This window comes from Falco biarmicus, chromosome 8 (assembly GCF_023638135.1).
Source record: "Falco biarmicus isolate bFalBia1 chromosome 8, bFalBia1.pri, whole genome shotgun sequence".
Lineage (NCBI taxonomy): Eukaryota > Metazoa > Chordata > Aves > Falconiformes > Falconidae > Falco > Falco biarmicus.
Genome location: NC_079295.1, coordinates 2,077,888 through 2,092,375, shown reverse-complemented (window position 1 = coordinate 2,092,375; position 14,488 = coordinate 2,077,888). Strand labels below are relative to the sequence as shown.

General features: G+C 44.5%; 1 long non-coding RNA gene across 2 annotated transcripts in view; it reads left to right on the top strand.

The window, feature by feature from the left end:
• The first annotated feature begins 639 nt into the window (after positions 1-639).
• LOC130154255 (uncharacterized) overlaps positions 640-14,488 on the top strand; it is a 49,983-nt gene continuing 36,134 nt past the window's right edge. Inside the window, exons 1-3 of one of the 2 annotated variants that reach the window (XR_008823656.1) lie at positions 640-1,117; positions 10,548-10,655; positions 10,739-10,945. This is a non-coding gene — a long non-coding RNA (uncharacterized LOC130154255). The remainder of the gene's footprint in view (positions 1,118-10,547; positions 10,656-10,738; positions 10,946-14,488) is intronic. The other variant, XR_008823655.1, reaches the window with a different exon arrangement.

Genomic DNA, 14,488 nt, shown 5'->3' with positions numbered 1-14,488 from the left:
TGTAATTGGCATAGATGATGCTGATGTTTTCAACTATACCGCATAGTTATTTGGTAACATCTTACACTATTTCAAGGAATAATAATGAAATTGTCAGTATCTGCTGCAGTTGCAAAGGTGCAATGTTGTCCTGTAAAAATATGTTTGTTAATGTGAGTGCTCCAGTAGATTTATGCACAGTGAAGCTTTGAAAACGTCACTTACACTCCTAATTTTTCTTATCCAGACTGAGGTAAATCTGGTGAGATGGAACAGCTTGCATGTGAGGGCCACTCTGTGGAGGTTCTCTGTGTTGTGTGTCAGTGGCTCATCAGGTGGCTGTAGGCATTCAGGTAGTTCATGGTTTTGTTGGAAAATCATGCTGCCCAGCACGGGCCGTCCCTCACACTGAGGCAGCAGTGGGAAGCAGGCCTCTCCCAGCCCTGCAGGCTGAGGAGCCAGTACAGCCTCCACAGAGCGGGTATCGGCTTCTACAGGGCGGGTATTGGCCTCCACAGCGTGGGTATCACCTTCCCCAGAGTGGGTATCGGCCTCCACAGCGCGGGTATCAGCCTCCACAGCATGGGAGACAGCCTCCACAGAGCAGGTATCGGCCTCCACAGCATGGGAGACAGCCTCCACAGAGCAGGTAACAGCCTCCACAGAGTGGGTATCAGGTTCCCCTGAGCGGCCTCCGCAGCGCGGGTACCGGTCTCCGCAGCGCGGGTGGCGGCGGCGCGGCAGGCCGCAGTGCGCACGGCGGGCCGGCAGGGGGCAGCAAAGCCCTTCAGGAGCGCGGCGGGCCGGGCGCGGGGGTGCGAGCCGCTCCGGTACCGCCTCAGCCCTCGGGACCCCCGGCTGCTGTCCTGTGCGCCCCACGGCTCCCACGAACTCCGGCCCCAGCCTCGGCTGCCCACACTGTGCGGGCGGGGGCAGCCCCCTCAGCCCAGGGCCGGCGGTGCCCCTCGCCCTCCGGGCAGGGCAGGCCAGGCAGCCGCCGCGGCCCTCCTTCCTCCGAGGGAAAAAGCGTTGCTGTTGTGCTAGCGAGACCCTTACCCGGGGAAGTGTTTGTGGCGGGGCTTTGCCGACCAGGACGCGGCAGCGCTGCGGCCGAGGGCTGGGGGCGGCCAGAGGACAGGTACGTGAATGGCTGCGCCTCCATTTCCCGGGGTCCGGCAGGCCGCGGCGGGCTCTGCACCGCGCCGGACCCTCCCCGCCCCTGGAACCGGCCGTGGCCCACTGTCCCACAGGGAATGGCGGCTTTCCTAGTGTGAGGCCTTAGAATCAGAGGGTCGTTTATACTCGGAAAAACCTTTAAAATCATCGGGCCCAGCCGTTGCCCCCCAGCACTGCCCAGCCCGCGGCTGAGCCATGCCCCTCGGTGCCACAGCCAGGCGGTTGTTGAGCGCCTCCAGAGGTGGTGACTCCGCCGCCTCTCTGGGCTGCCTGTTCTAGCGCTTCAGCACCCTTTTTGTGAAGAAATTTTCCCTGATATCCAATTTAAACCTCTCTGGCGCAACTTGAGGCCGTTTCCTCTTGTCCTTCCGCTTGTTACCTGGGCGAAGGGACCGACCCCCACCTGCCCACGGCCCCCTGCCAGGCAGCTGCGGAGAGCCCGCTTCCCTCCCGGGGGAGCGGGTGTGGAGAGGGGAGCCACAAGATGGCAGCCGCGTCTGGGGCAGGGAGCGGGAGCGGGCCCGGGGCGGGCCGGGAGCGGGCCCGGGGCGAGCAGGGAGCGGGCTGCAGCGGCTCTCCCGCGGGCCCTCCCGCTTGGGCACGGGACCCCGCCGGCCTCAGCCACCGCCTCACCTTGGTGGCCCTAGGCGGGCCAGCATCGCTATCAGGCTGCCAACGTGCACGGTTTCGGCCGGCTGCAGACAGGTTATACTGCCGCTGTAAAGACTTTGTGAAGATTAAAACTCTGACGTTGAGCGGATCCCACTGAAAACTCCTTATGGCAGGGCAGTTTCACACTATTGTCCCTAGTTTATTAAATGCATAACAATCGGCTGATACCGTGCTCAGTAATTTAACATTTTGTTTCTTGATGACTTCCTACATCTTTTTAGTAGGTTTTGTTTTGGACAAAGGTTTTCTGTGTATTTATTCTCTTCTAAACCAAGCACTGTGTGTAACATTCAGACATATTGTGAATAAGCAGAATTTGTTAGCACGTTAAAATGAAATGATTCCTAGTTAGCACAGGATATAATCCTATATTTAGGCTTCTGACTCTCTTTTATTTGGCACCACAACTTTTTATCTTGGACACACACCTTCAGTGCTACAAATTAATCTTTGAGGTGAGACACCGCATTGCCGCTGGCAAAGAAACCTTAGTTTTGTAGTAGTAGTGACTAATTTACACGCCTGCCCCCGCTCTCTTTCTAGCCTTCTATTCATAAGCAACGTATCAAGGGTGGACGAATGCCAGCAGAACAGCCTGTCTTCGGGAAAGATACTAGCTTTTTTTTCACCCTTCTTTGACTCTCTTCTTGCGCTGGCACAGAAAGCCTGTCAGTACAACCTCCATCGTTACCTTATTTTTCCTTGTTTCGTTTCCTCCTACTCCAGCTCCCTCCAACCCTTCAACTTCTTCCTGATAAATATCTTGACGCTGAGGAAGGTGCTAACAGGAGTTTGTGTGCGTTTTAATTTAGAAGTCATTCTTTCTGAGATTGATTCAGGGAATCGAAAGTCTCTTTGTAACTGTCACCTGACTATTTCACATCTGATACAACTGCCTGGTCTTTTTTGGTCTGGTTTATTACAAGCTGCCTTGTAGCCACTGAAGAACTCGAGCTTCTTGCTGAAATCGCACCCAGCCATGCATGCCCTTCTACAGGGCGAGGGAGAAAGGAGGTCTGCTAGAGTTCACGCTAATAATGACTCTAAATGCCCATTTCCCACACATCTTTCCTAGCACAAACAACGAAAATAGTCCACTTGCAGAGAGTCTGATTCAGCTTTCTTGCATTCCACAATAACAGATGGATTGCTAGACTGTTTACTGTTGCTTCCCACAAACTTCCTGTTAGTAAACTCCTGTATTATTTATGAAACAGAAAAATTACAAAGAAGTATCTTAGCTGATTACTGCCTGCTGATGAACCACTGCCAGAGAAACTTTTTATACAAATATGTGCATGGGAGCAAAGATCACTCCCGCTGCAGGTTTTTTTTGGATATTATTTTTACAATTGTTTCACAATATGCCGTGACCCTGTTGTGCTGCTCTCCCGAGCAGGTATTTCCTGCACCCAGACATTTACAGTTGAATCGAGGTATCTGTGAATGTGTGAAGGGGGTGGGGGGGGGGTGAGGCATGCATACAAGTTAGAGATCAGCTATGAATAAGAAATGTTTAAAGCCTTTTTGTTTTACAATGACAATGATGAATGAGATGTTACTAATGTGATACTAATCTCTGCTGACCTAGTTTAAGAAGTCGGCTGTCTTGGAGCTGTTGGCAGAAAACTGAGTGCTGTATCGATCACCTTTGTGCTACTTCTGACACAAGTAGACAGTAAATGTGAAGAAACTTTATTTTCCTCACAGTTTAGCTGTTAAACTCCTCAAAACACATGAGCTGAGAAGGGCACTTTGCACTGCATACCGTAGGTTGGACTGATTTTTGACTCTCAGTGGTGTGAGGAGGCCAACCTAAAATCTGTTTGTACAGTTACATCAACAGAGCTAGCAGATTTTAAAAAGTCTGTAATGAAAAAGAGCAAAATGTAATGCAGAAATATGAATGTTGTATATTACCAAAAGTACTTCTAGTGATTTTAGAAATAATACTTGACCTAACATCATCATTCTGTTTTTTTTAAAATAGTTGCTATTATATTTCACCAAGTTTCTATTCTATTTATGTATTCTGTATGAAGGAATTGGCTGCTGCACCTGATATTTTTGATTGTAGACGTGCATTATATATACATACAGAAAAGGAATGAAAATGTTCTGGATCTGAGACACAAATAAGTCTTCCTCAAGATTTTTTGTTTGATTCCCTAAACTGAAATCAAAACTCAAAACAGCACTGCAGATTGAGCACTTTCTAATGTTAGCCCTGCTACCACGGATCAGGCATTGCGTAAAGTTTAACAGAAAAAGCTGCTGTGCATTGTAGGCAACTGCAGGACACCGATTAAATCATCATATACCTTTATAAGATCTGTATTTGCAAAGAACTGATATCAGATGGAACAGGGCATTTGCTGATCCTGGGGCAGAGCTCATTTCTGAGCATTTGTGTGAGACAACATTATGTAACAGAGCACTCATTTCAATTAACAGAACGTGTCTTCTCTGATCAAATTCTCTCTTTTCTGTGCCTCCTTAAATACCCTCACTCAGAGCTCCTATTGACAGAAAAAGAATTCAATGTTATTAAGGGCAGATGATCAGCAGCAGTATCTCCTGATGCTTCAATCCACCAACAGGAATCTTGTGACAGATGTTTCTGCACTTTATGCAAATAGGAACTTCATGGATCAGTTTTCCTTTCCTCCATGGAATATATGCAGCTGGAAAATAGAAATCCAGCTCCACGGCATGAAGTGAAAAAAAAAAAAGCCATGCCACTGACCAAACAGGCAGCTGAGAGAAAGCAAGCCGTGGATGTGAAATCGAAATAATTATACTACTGGTTCTTAGGATCACTTCTGGGTGTCTTAATCAAGCAGTGCGTGCAATGATACAGGTTTTGTGGGCGACAACAGTGCCGCTCACAAGTCGTTTCTGAAAGGAGTGGGGGGGATCTTCCCCGGGTTGTATATGTTTCTTCACAAATCTTTTGGGTTTTTAACCATTTCTGCTATGCTGGTTTCATTTTCACAGCAGTTGTGGATAACTATATTAGGTATAATATGTAAATGTATTAAAAATAGTGAAGCTGAGTTTGCACGAGAAGAAAGGATTTCAGCTTCTTATATGTAATAAATAGGGTATAGGCATTTATATAAACAGTATGGGTTTAGTTACATTCTTTATAATAGCACAGAAAGCTGGATATGTGAAAATGATTGATGAAAAGAAGATGGAAAATTTCCTTCCTATTTATTACAAAAAAAACCCAACCCTCAAACTTAGTGAATTAGTGGAGGTTTAAAGGAAATACAGTTTTACAAATTATTGCATAGTATATAAAAGAACATATGTATTTAGTAATTTGTATAGCATCCTGCAATAAGGACAGGTTGTAGAATCTCACTTACTATAACTCTAGAAAATCATGAAATCCTAAACACAATTATTTTAAAAATGCTATTTTAATTAGAATTATTAAATAAAATTAATACTGTTACTTTAGACTGCTTTGGCCTTCTTCTGATTTTTTTTAAGATGTTTGTGCGAGTATTTTTTATCATCAGACATCAGAAATAAGTATCATGAATTGTTGGTCAACCTGTCTGTAGCTTATTTTCTCGTTGAGAATTTTGTTAATCTTGTATATACATTTTAGGTGTTTCAAAATCTATTGTTGGTCACCAAATATTATTATTTTTTTAATATTTTCATTTAGAATTTAATTCAAAGCCTGTATTTGGTAGTGTGTAAACATTCAGTCAGGAACTATGATAAATTTTCTTTATATATACACAAAGCCTGGTTTTGTATCACGGTATTGTGTAGAATCTTGTCTCCATTTCATGACTAGTCAGATGCTGAGAAGACACCTCTATTCAGTTCAGAAGTGCTACATAATTTTGTTCAAAAATCCTTTTCTGTACTTCTTTTTTCTAATTAATTTTATAATAAACATTACTGATTTTATGTTGATTTATTTTAATTCAGTTCCTTAAAAAAAAAAAAACAAACAAAACACCCAAAGACATAGTGCCAATACTAGGAAAAGAGGAAAGAAAGGGATACGTGTGCAAGTGATTATCATGCTATACTGAATCTAGTGCAGATGAACGGCAAATAATTGACAATATGTTTGTATGTATTATATCATGTCTGCTTTTGCAAGATGCTGTGCAGCTAGTGATGTTCTGCAGGTAAGGTACAGTTTCAGCTAAGACCTGTGTCTGAAGAGTCAAATACAATTCTAGAATCAAGTATTAATAGAATAAACTTAATTTTAGTTTTTTATAAAAGTGCAGCTGCATTTTCTATTTAATTATAGGTTCTCACAGTAGTAATTTTCCCATGACCTGCTCAATCTCAAAAGTCAGAAAATTGCTTCTTTTTTAAAGCTGACAATAGCACGGTATGTTTCCAAAGGAAAAAGACAAATTACAGAAAATCATTACTTTAAGCATATTTAAATAGTCAGGAAGAAATCCTAATTGAAAAGTTTGCTAAAATGTGAAAAAGTTAGCAGTGCCTTTTTTTTTTCCCCCCCAGATTATTCTCATGTTATTTGTAGCTTTACAAGCTGCTTATGATATGATGCCTTTCCTTTTTCTGCTCACCCTCTACCCCCCACCCCTTTCCTCTCTGATAAGGTTAGACAAAACATCTTTGGGATACAGAGATTTTAACAAGAGAGTAGTGAATTTGTAGGTGTGTTTAATAATCTAAATTGATTATTCTGTAGGAAGCTGAGACAAAGGTGACGGGAATCTTCGCATTTCTTTGCATGGGCTTCAGAGCAGTCTGTGAGCCTTTATTTTCCAGTAGTAGCTACTTTTCCCCCTGTATTTTAAAACAATTTGTAACCTTATAATTATCTTAATATATGTACAGGTGATACAGTAGCATCTTTATGTTAAACTTGAACATGATTCAAGCCAGTAATTGACCTATAAATGAGCAACGTCAGAGTAGTCCTTAAATGAGGATGTGTTTGATGAAGTCTTTTGGCTGGTGGGGTGAAGTGTGAGCATGGCAAGGCTGGGGCTGCTGGCGGACCCACTGGCGGAGGTGTGCAGTGGGGCTCTCCTCCCGCATCGACGCAGGGAGGGGTTAGGAGCTCTGGGACGGGGCTGTGGGTGACTGAAACTGTTGGTGGCTAGTCCCTGTTTGGGCCCTGCTGCTGCCCAGCAAAAAGGGTGTTTGGGCAAAGCCACCCACTGCGCAGCATGGGGTGCACCCTGCAGCAGGCAGGGTGAGGGGCACCACCATGTCTCCTCGACTGCTTCTGCCCCTCACAGGCCTGGCCAGCTGCCTGCATAGTTGCCAGTTACTAATCATTAACTGCATTACTGCCAATTAGTATATTTCTAACCACAGTTGTTCAGAAAGGAAAAAAAAAAAGAGGTATCATAAAATAGTTTGACAATCATGAAGTGCACTCTGTTCCCTCTGCATGCCTCATCCCCAGTAAACCCATGCTCTTCCCCTGTTCCCCCTAGTCCTTCTCCCACTGTTTCCCACCCCTGAGCTCTCCCTTGCTGCTGGCATCTCCTTGTGGAAGAGAGGAGGAGAAAACCTTCACTGGGGTCCCTTCTGCTGCCACAAAATACTGGGGGGGGGGGGGGGGCGGAGGAGTGGGAAAGAGTTGTCTGCTGAAGTAGGTAGCCATGGTAATGTGTCTTCAGCAGTTTCCCCAAGGGAGCCTACAGAAGGAGTTGCTCTCCTCTATTTGCTGAAGCACTCAAGCTCTTCCCCATCCCCATGTTCTCCATTTCCCATTTCTAAATGACTGTAGCTCTTACAATTAGGCCCCAACCATGGTCCTGTGAGAGAATGCAGTGATTAGTGTGATCCTTGCTACAAAGATGACAGCCATTAGAGGAGGAATTTGCTGTATTTTTGTCTTATTTTCCATGAACCAGCAGATGACATTTACCCAGGTGGCTCTCACTGTAAGATTCACAGAATGAGTTCAGGAGAGTATTATTGTCCCCGCACAATGCTGGGGCAGCTCCATGGTGATAAGAACAGTTGTAACTCTGTCAAAGCCCATACGAGCTTATACTCCATGATGTAATGATTTGACCCAAGCCATTTCTGCATGAGGTGTTCCAGACATATTTGTTAGTTTTTTTTTTTTTTTAAATAATAAATTTAAGCTAACGCTTCAGGTTTTGGCTCTGGTTAATCATCCAGTGCATTAGGCACAAAATACTGTTTTCAGCTCCTTGGTTGATCTAGACCTTAGACCTAAAGCAGTGCAAGAGGACAATGTACAGGCTGGTTCCCAGTGTAAGGGGCAACGTGAAGCAAGCATGGGGAGTAGGGCTGCATCCTCCCTTTGTAGTCGTGCTGGCCTGGGTGTCCCACAGCTGTTCAGAGCAGGGATCCCTCGGTCATCTGCCCTCCATCCCAGTGCTACTCTTCTTCTGGTTTGTACGTCAGAGGAGCTGTGCGCAAAGTCAATTGGCATCCAAGGATTGTTTTGATCAGCAGTGGTTTTCATTTAAGGTCAAATGAAAAATGACGTTAAGTTTGTCATACTTGCCTGATGCTTTTGCTTTCTGCCACTTTATTTCTTTCCTTCACTGGTGTGAAAAAATGGGAGTTTACATACGGGGGGATGGGGGTGTGTGGGTCTTTCTTGCATTTTTTGTTTTTGTTGGTCTAATTTTTCAGTCATTTCTCAGACTATGCTGTTGTGTTTTCTGACCCTCCTGGTCCCAGATCACACTCATCTGCAGAGTCTCAGTTTTCATGACAGCTGGCTGATCACCAGCATAGCCGAGTTGGGGGACTCAATGGAAGGACCTTGACCCCCCAGCCAGCATCTCTCGGGGAATTCTCTTTGTTGGGTGCTTTCAGGCTGAGGCCTCCCCCAAAGATGAAGGCATTTTCTATTTGCCAAAGTGGGGAGACAACAGGAGGAAGAATAAAGATGGAAATCTAAGCAGTCAGCTGAACTTGTTCAGACCGATACCAGCCTGCGGTATTCAGACAGCAGCTAACCCAAGGTTTCCCTAACCTTGGCAGAAGTGCGGGAAATAGTTGCAGGAGGATGAAGTGTTCTTGAACTGTTTCTCCCATGTATCAAGCACAAGCAGGCTTTTCTTCAATATTAAGCATGTGCCTCTCTTTTCTTCCCCTTTAAAGAAACTTTTTATTGTAGACTATAAAAGGGGGCGGGGGGGGGAATGAAATAATCAATCTCTCTCTGTGGACCCCTGTGCTGCCTCTACACTATCCAAGGACAAAGATGCAAATCAGGACCTCCCCAGTATAAAAGCATTTATAAGGCAAATGTCTTGCTAAAGTCTTACAGTAAAAGCAAAAGGTTAAAAGAAATAGTTGTGCTCAAGTGTCATTTTAAACAAAAAGGAAAAAAAATAATTAACCACATTCTTTAAAACATCAGCCAGAGCTTCCCTGGAAGCATCAAAAACAGCGTTCCAGATAAAAGCAGCATGATGTGAAAAGACCTGATCAGCAACAGATTGATGTCTGGGCTTGGGGACTAATGTAAGAACTTAAAGACTTGGCTAGAGAATATATCTTGAGAAGCATAAACATATAAGAGGATGCCAAACCATGAAAGGCTTCCTTTGCACTGAGAATTCAGAAATCGGCGTGTTGACAAGCAGGGAAGCCAATGCTGCAAGCAAAGCACACAGGGTGATGAATAAACTCAGCCTTTGGGAGCCTAAGATGAGATCTAGAAAGGGGCCAACCTATTTAGTCACAATTTTAAGTCTCTACACCCAGCATTTAGGTGCTGTCAAGCTTCAGACCTCCCCACCCAGCTGCCGATGCTGACGTCCCATGGACTGGGGCAGCAGAGTTTGATTCAGAAAGTGTCTGCTAGTGTTCGGTTTTAAGAGGAGATGGAGAGACTTCCAAGAAGCTGACTTTATAGCAGGCTGGTTGAGCCATTTGTTGAGGCAATGGGAGAGTCAGGTTTAATTTCCTGCTCAAATGTGCTGCATTTTCTGGCCGTTGGCTTAGCAGTAGGCTCCTGGATTGCTTCCCTGGTGGCCACATATACCTCCTCCTGTGTACCGGGTGAGAGCTTGGAGGCTGTGTGGGGTCTGAGCTGTTCTTTGGCTGGCACGTCAGATCAGAGGCAGACGTATGCCTCTGCGATCTCCATGGTGGCCTCTGTGGAGCTACTGCAGCAGGAATGCTAGCTTTAAACCCTCAAGCAGTGGGCAAAGCAAGGGAACAGATATGGCTCGTGTGGTTCTCAAATGTGAGACCTGGTCACTCTTTATTAACTGGGGAGTCACTCCGGGATGCTAGCAGTGAAGCAGTGTTCTTATCTTGTGAGAAAAAACATGCAGTTTTCCTTTAGCTGTACTTAAAATTGGATAGTTCAATAGTTGGGCTAGAATTAACAGATTTACATATGAAGCAAAATAGCTATGAAAAAGTAGTTATTAGGGAGTTAAACAGATCCTAGCTAATGTGCAGTCTGATTTTTGATGGATAGGCTCAGTTTAAAAGCTATATTCTAAGGAAACTAGAACTATCTGCAAAAATACGGGATGTGTGTGTTGTAGTCAAATGGAGAGAAAAAAAATAAACTGTTTACCTAAAAGAGCAACTTGAGAGGGCAATCCATAGGCGAAAACGCCAATGGCTTCATAGTTTGTGTTTAGCAAAACCTTACCATGCGGCTGTGCAAGCTAAACCCTGCCTTTCTCTTGTTTGGAAGAGATCTTGAAAGTCCTTTAAACTTGTTGACTTTTCTCCTCTTTTGCCAGGCTTTCCTGTGTAAGCACGCTGATCCAAATGCGTTCATTCCTTGAGATGTACTCCTGTTATTGTCAGATATCTCCTGGAGGCTGAACACCTACCCTGGGAGGATGCTGGTAAGTACTGCAGGCACCTCTTCTTTGAGCAAAGTGATTAACAACTATGCAGCTGATGGCTCTCATTCTTGTTCGGTTGGCAGGGTTGGCATCACTAAACTTGAGCTCACTTGTCACAATGGCAATAGAGTTGGAATTTAATTATCTGCTGGAGAGGAGCCCTGACAGCTGTGGCGTAGGTTTTTCGATGTGGATGTTGCCTGGATCACAAGAAAAATACCAAGGGCTGGTGAGAACAGCCATGTTCTAAAAGCATCTCTGCCTGGGTTAGACCACTGTGTACGAAAGAGGTATGTGTGATTATCTTGAAGCTATTTATTGACTGTCAAGTCAGATTGTGGTTAAAGTTTATCGTTACTGAAAATTGTCCTCAGGAATCCTTTTACTTCACCAAAAGTAACTTTTCTTTTCCATGTCTTAGTTTGGACGCACAGTGTTTGCTTACCATATTAGCCCTGGGTTTGCCTCTGGCTTGAAATTCTTGGAGGAAAGGGGATGGGTCTGCTGCTGGTTCCTTAAACAGTGGCAGTCTGTGATGGCTTTCTAGTAGTAAAAACATTTTAGTAGTAGCAGCAGCAGGTAAGACCTCATTTTCCTATGGTAATGGTTATTATTGGTAAACTAAGGAAATGTTAGCTAAAAAAAAAAAGGGCAACTGTTTTCTTTTTTTGTTTGTTTGGGGTTTTTTTTGATGTGACTTTCCCTTAGCTTGTTATGATGCCCACTTCCCGGGCATCAGAACCAAGGCGCTGGGTTTTTCATGTTTCTTTGGAGGTTTGGTTTAGGGTTTTTTTCTTGGCAAACAAGTGCTCATACCAGTAGCCCTCTGGCATGTCAGAGCATGTCAGTGATTTCAAGGCACTTTTATAATGATTTCTATTATGCACTTGCACAAGTAAAGGACCCACACTATGAATAGAAAGTTGTCCTATTTGGCATTTGGTTGCCCCAACCTTGGAGGAGCACCCCACCATTCAGATGCCGACACACCTCTGGATGCCCTAAGGACAGTACAGGATTTGCCTCCTGACTTGCATCCCTGAATCCGCTTACTTTCCAGCACCCAGAAATGTCATCCCTCAAAGATCAGAAAAGGAGCCAAGGTATACCCATAGATCTGCTTTCCTTCTCATACCCCAGACGTGACCATGCATGCCTCCTGGGACCTCCTGGCCCTGTGCCCCTGGCTGGTGGTGAGCTCACCCTAAATCCTGGACTACATGGCTGCAGTCCTTTCCTTCCCCTCCTGGGAAGAAAGCATGTTTTCACTGGCGGAGGGGAGGCACTCCATAGCCTCCGTTTAAAGAAGGGTGAGGCTGCCTTTTGCTGTGAGGATGTTTTTTCTGCTGTGGATTTTTCTGTTTGTAGCCTTTCTCTGTATTTAAGAATAGGTGAACTGGAGAGTTGCTTGTGTGCTCTTTAGGCCTCCATCAGATTAAACCCTGTTTGATGCAAGTGGTGTTTCTTGCACCTTTCACGCTGGAGCTTCCTGAGCTAACTTTGGAGGTTAGCCCACAGGGCTGTACTGCCAGATGCCAGGCAGGGCAGGGATATTGCTGCCTGTGCCCTGCCCAGGTGAGAGGCAAGCTGATACTGGGCCTTTGTAAGGCTCTGTGCTGCTAGCACGAGCTAAAAGGGAGGACCTGCCTGGGAGAGAGGGACTTTCTTCTCCAAAAACTGTGCGTGTTGTAATGTGTTTATGTTATGCACTGGCAGCTCTTGCTGACTGCTATCAGGATTAGAAAAAAAATCAGAAATTCTGGAGTTAAAACTCTATAAGTTGCATGAAGATAATACTTAATAAACACGAATACATGGTAGGACTTTTTTTTTTTCCATCCTCTTTATATGACTTTTAGACTTACAAGCTTTTATCTTATTTTATGAGGCCATGTGAAATAAATTAAATGTAACACAAGATGCTGTTAAAAAAGATTTTATGACATCAAGAACTGTTTCTATATTAGGAGCAGATCCTACATCGACTTATGGATGTGAGTAATTTTGCTCCCATAGATAAGCTATTGAATCAACCATGGCTAACCATTTAAATGTTCAGAATCAGGCCCTCATTTTGGACGCACTTCTCATTGTTAAATCAATGTGAAAGTGAAATCTGTCTCCTCTCAAAAGGAAATTGCCAAGACTTTCTATGCTGAGATTTGGGATCTGTAGAAAATGAAGCCTTTTTATTTTTTCTTCCCTCCAATAATCTGTTCAGTGAACAAGCTGTGAAAAATAGTTCTATATTTTTTCCATGTGATGCAGCAGACGGTAAATTTCCATTTAAAAGAATGATCAGAGTAGCTGCTGGCACTGAACTCTGTTGTCTTAGTCAAATCTACTTACAAAGAGTTTACAGCAATACAATAGTTTATTATTTCACTCAACCAGAAATCAGATGAAAAAGGCAAAGGGGAAGCCTGAAGTAGGTTCATGGTCAGAATTCTTTTCTTTCTTAACATCTTGTTTTTTTAAATGCAGGAGTTGAGATCAGTAGTTTTATGTGTAAGGAAGAGAATATTTCTTTTCACCTCTACTTTTGTATGCTGTGAAATAATCAGACTTCGCACTTCTATAGTGCCTTTCTTCTGGGGATCTGAAAGCACTTTACAAACATTAATTAAAGTCTCACAACACCCATGTGGAGGTAAAGAAGCATTGTTTGTGTATCTAATGCAGAATTCTTAACCTGATTCTTTAAGTACTATACAAGGACTACAGTAAAAGAATGGAATAGCCAAAGCAAATTAATCTAACTGAATTGCTAGGAGCATGTGTATGTGTGTATGTATGTGTGTGTGTGTGCACGCACATGTGCACACGTGTTTGCAGATCTATGCATTGCTATATGCCTTAGACTACCATGCATCTGCCCTTCATGTCCTGCCCATTGTTGTCTCAGGTGATACAATGAGTGCTGCTGCTTCTTTCTGCATGACGCCTCAGGTCCTTCTAAAAATGTATTTCTTCTAGGAAACCTGGGGAATTCTCTCATCATCATTGATTAGGCAAGGGTTACTTTTAAAAAGCAGAAATGTTCTTTTCTTGATCACCGGTTTGTGAAGGAAAATAACAGGTGGGTGGTGAGGATCCAGAAGGGGACTCTGTTCCCTGAGCTGGGGTGCCCAGGCTCCCCTCTTTGTCCCCCTCGTGCTGTCTCCAAGCCTGGTGGCCTAGCCGTTGCTGCTGCTGCCTCCACAGTCTCCCCATCCCAGGGGATTTTGGAGGCGGCACTGCAGGGGGGAGAGCTGTAGAGCAGGTTGGCTTCCCCTGGGGCTGCCGGCGTGGGGCATTCTCCTACAGCAGCTTAACGTTGGGTTTGGCTTGGCTAGCCAAGATGTTAACAACTTCCACATTAAAATATGTTAAATTACTTTACAGCCTTTATAGAAAGGGTGCTATCCTTTTAACATCAACCCTGCAGAGGTATATTGCCTGTACTGTGCCAGAGAGGAGACTGCCCCACACCCTGAGCAGGTAGAGTTGTGCTGGGTATCTCCATTTCTCCACCTTCACTGCTTTGTTTTCCTGCTGCTGTGGTACTTCACTCCACAGCTGGAGGCCAGAGTTGCCAGCTGTGTGTCTGACAGGGAAGGCTGACTTCATTGTGGCTCTCTAGTTGCACTGTCAGAAATGAAATTAAGTGAGGGAACGAAGCAAAATGCAGGAAGCCCAAGCTGAAGGACTGAGCACCTCTTATTTCTGTGTTCAGCCCAGGGGCACAGTGTACCAACCTTTCTCCCAGTTGTGCAGCCTGGGAGAATGCTCTGCTGAACTGTTGCAGCCCGACTGCTCTTTTCCTTAGACAAGTCAGATGATAAAAAAAAGTA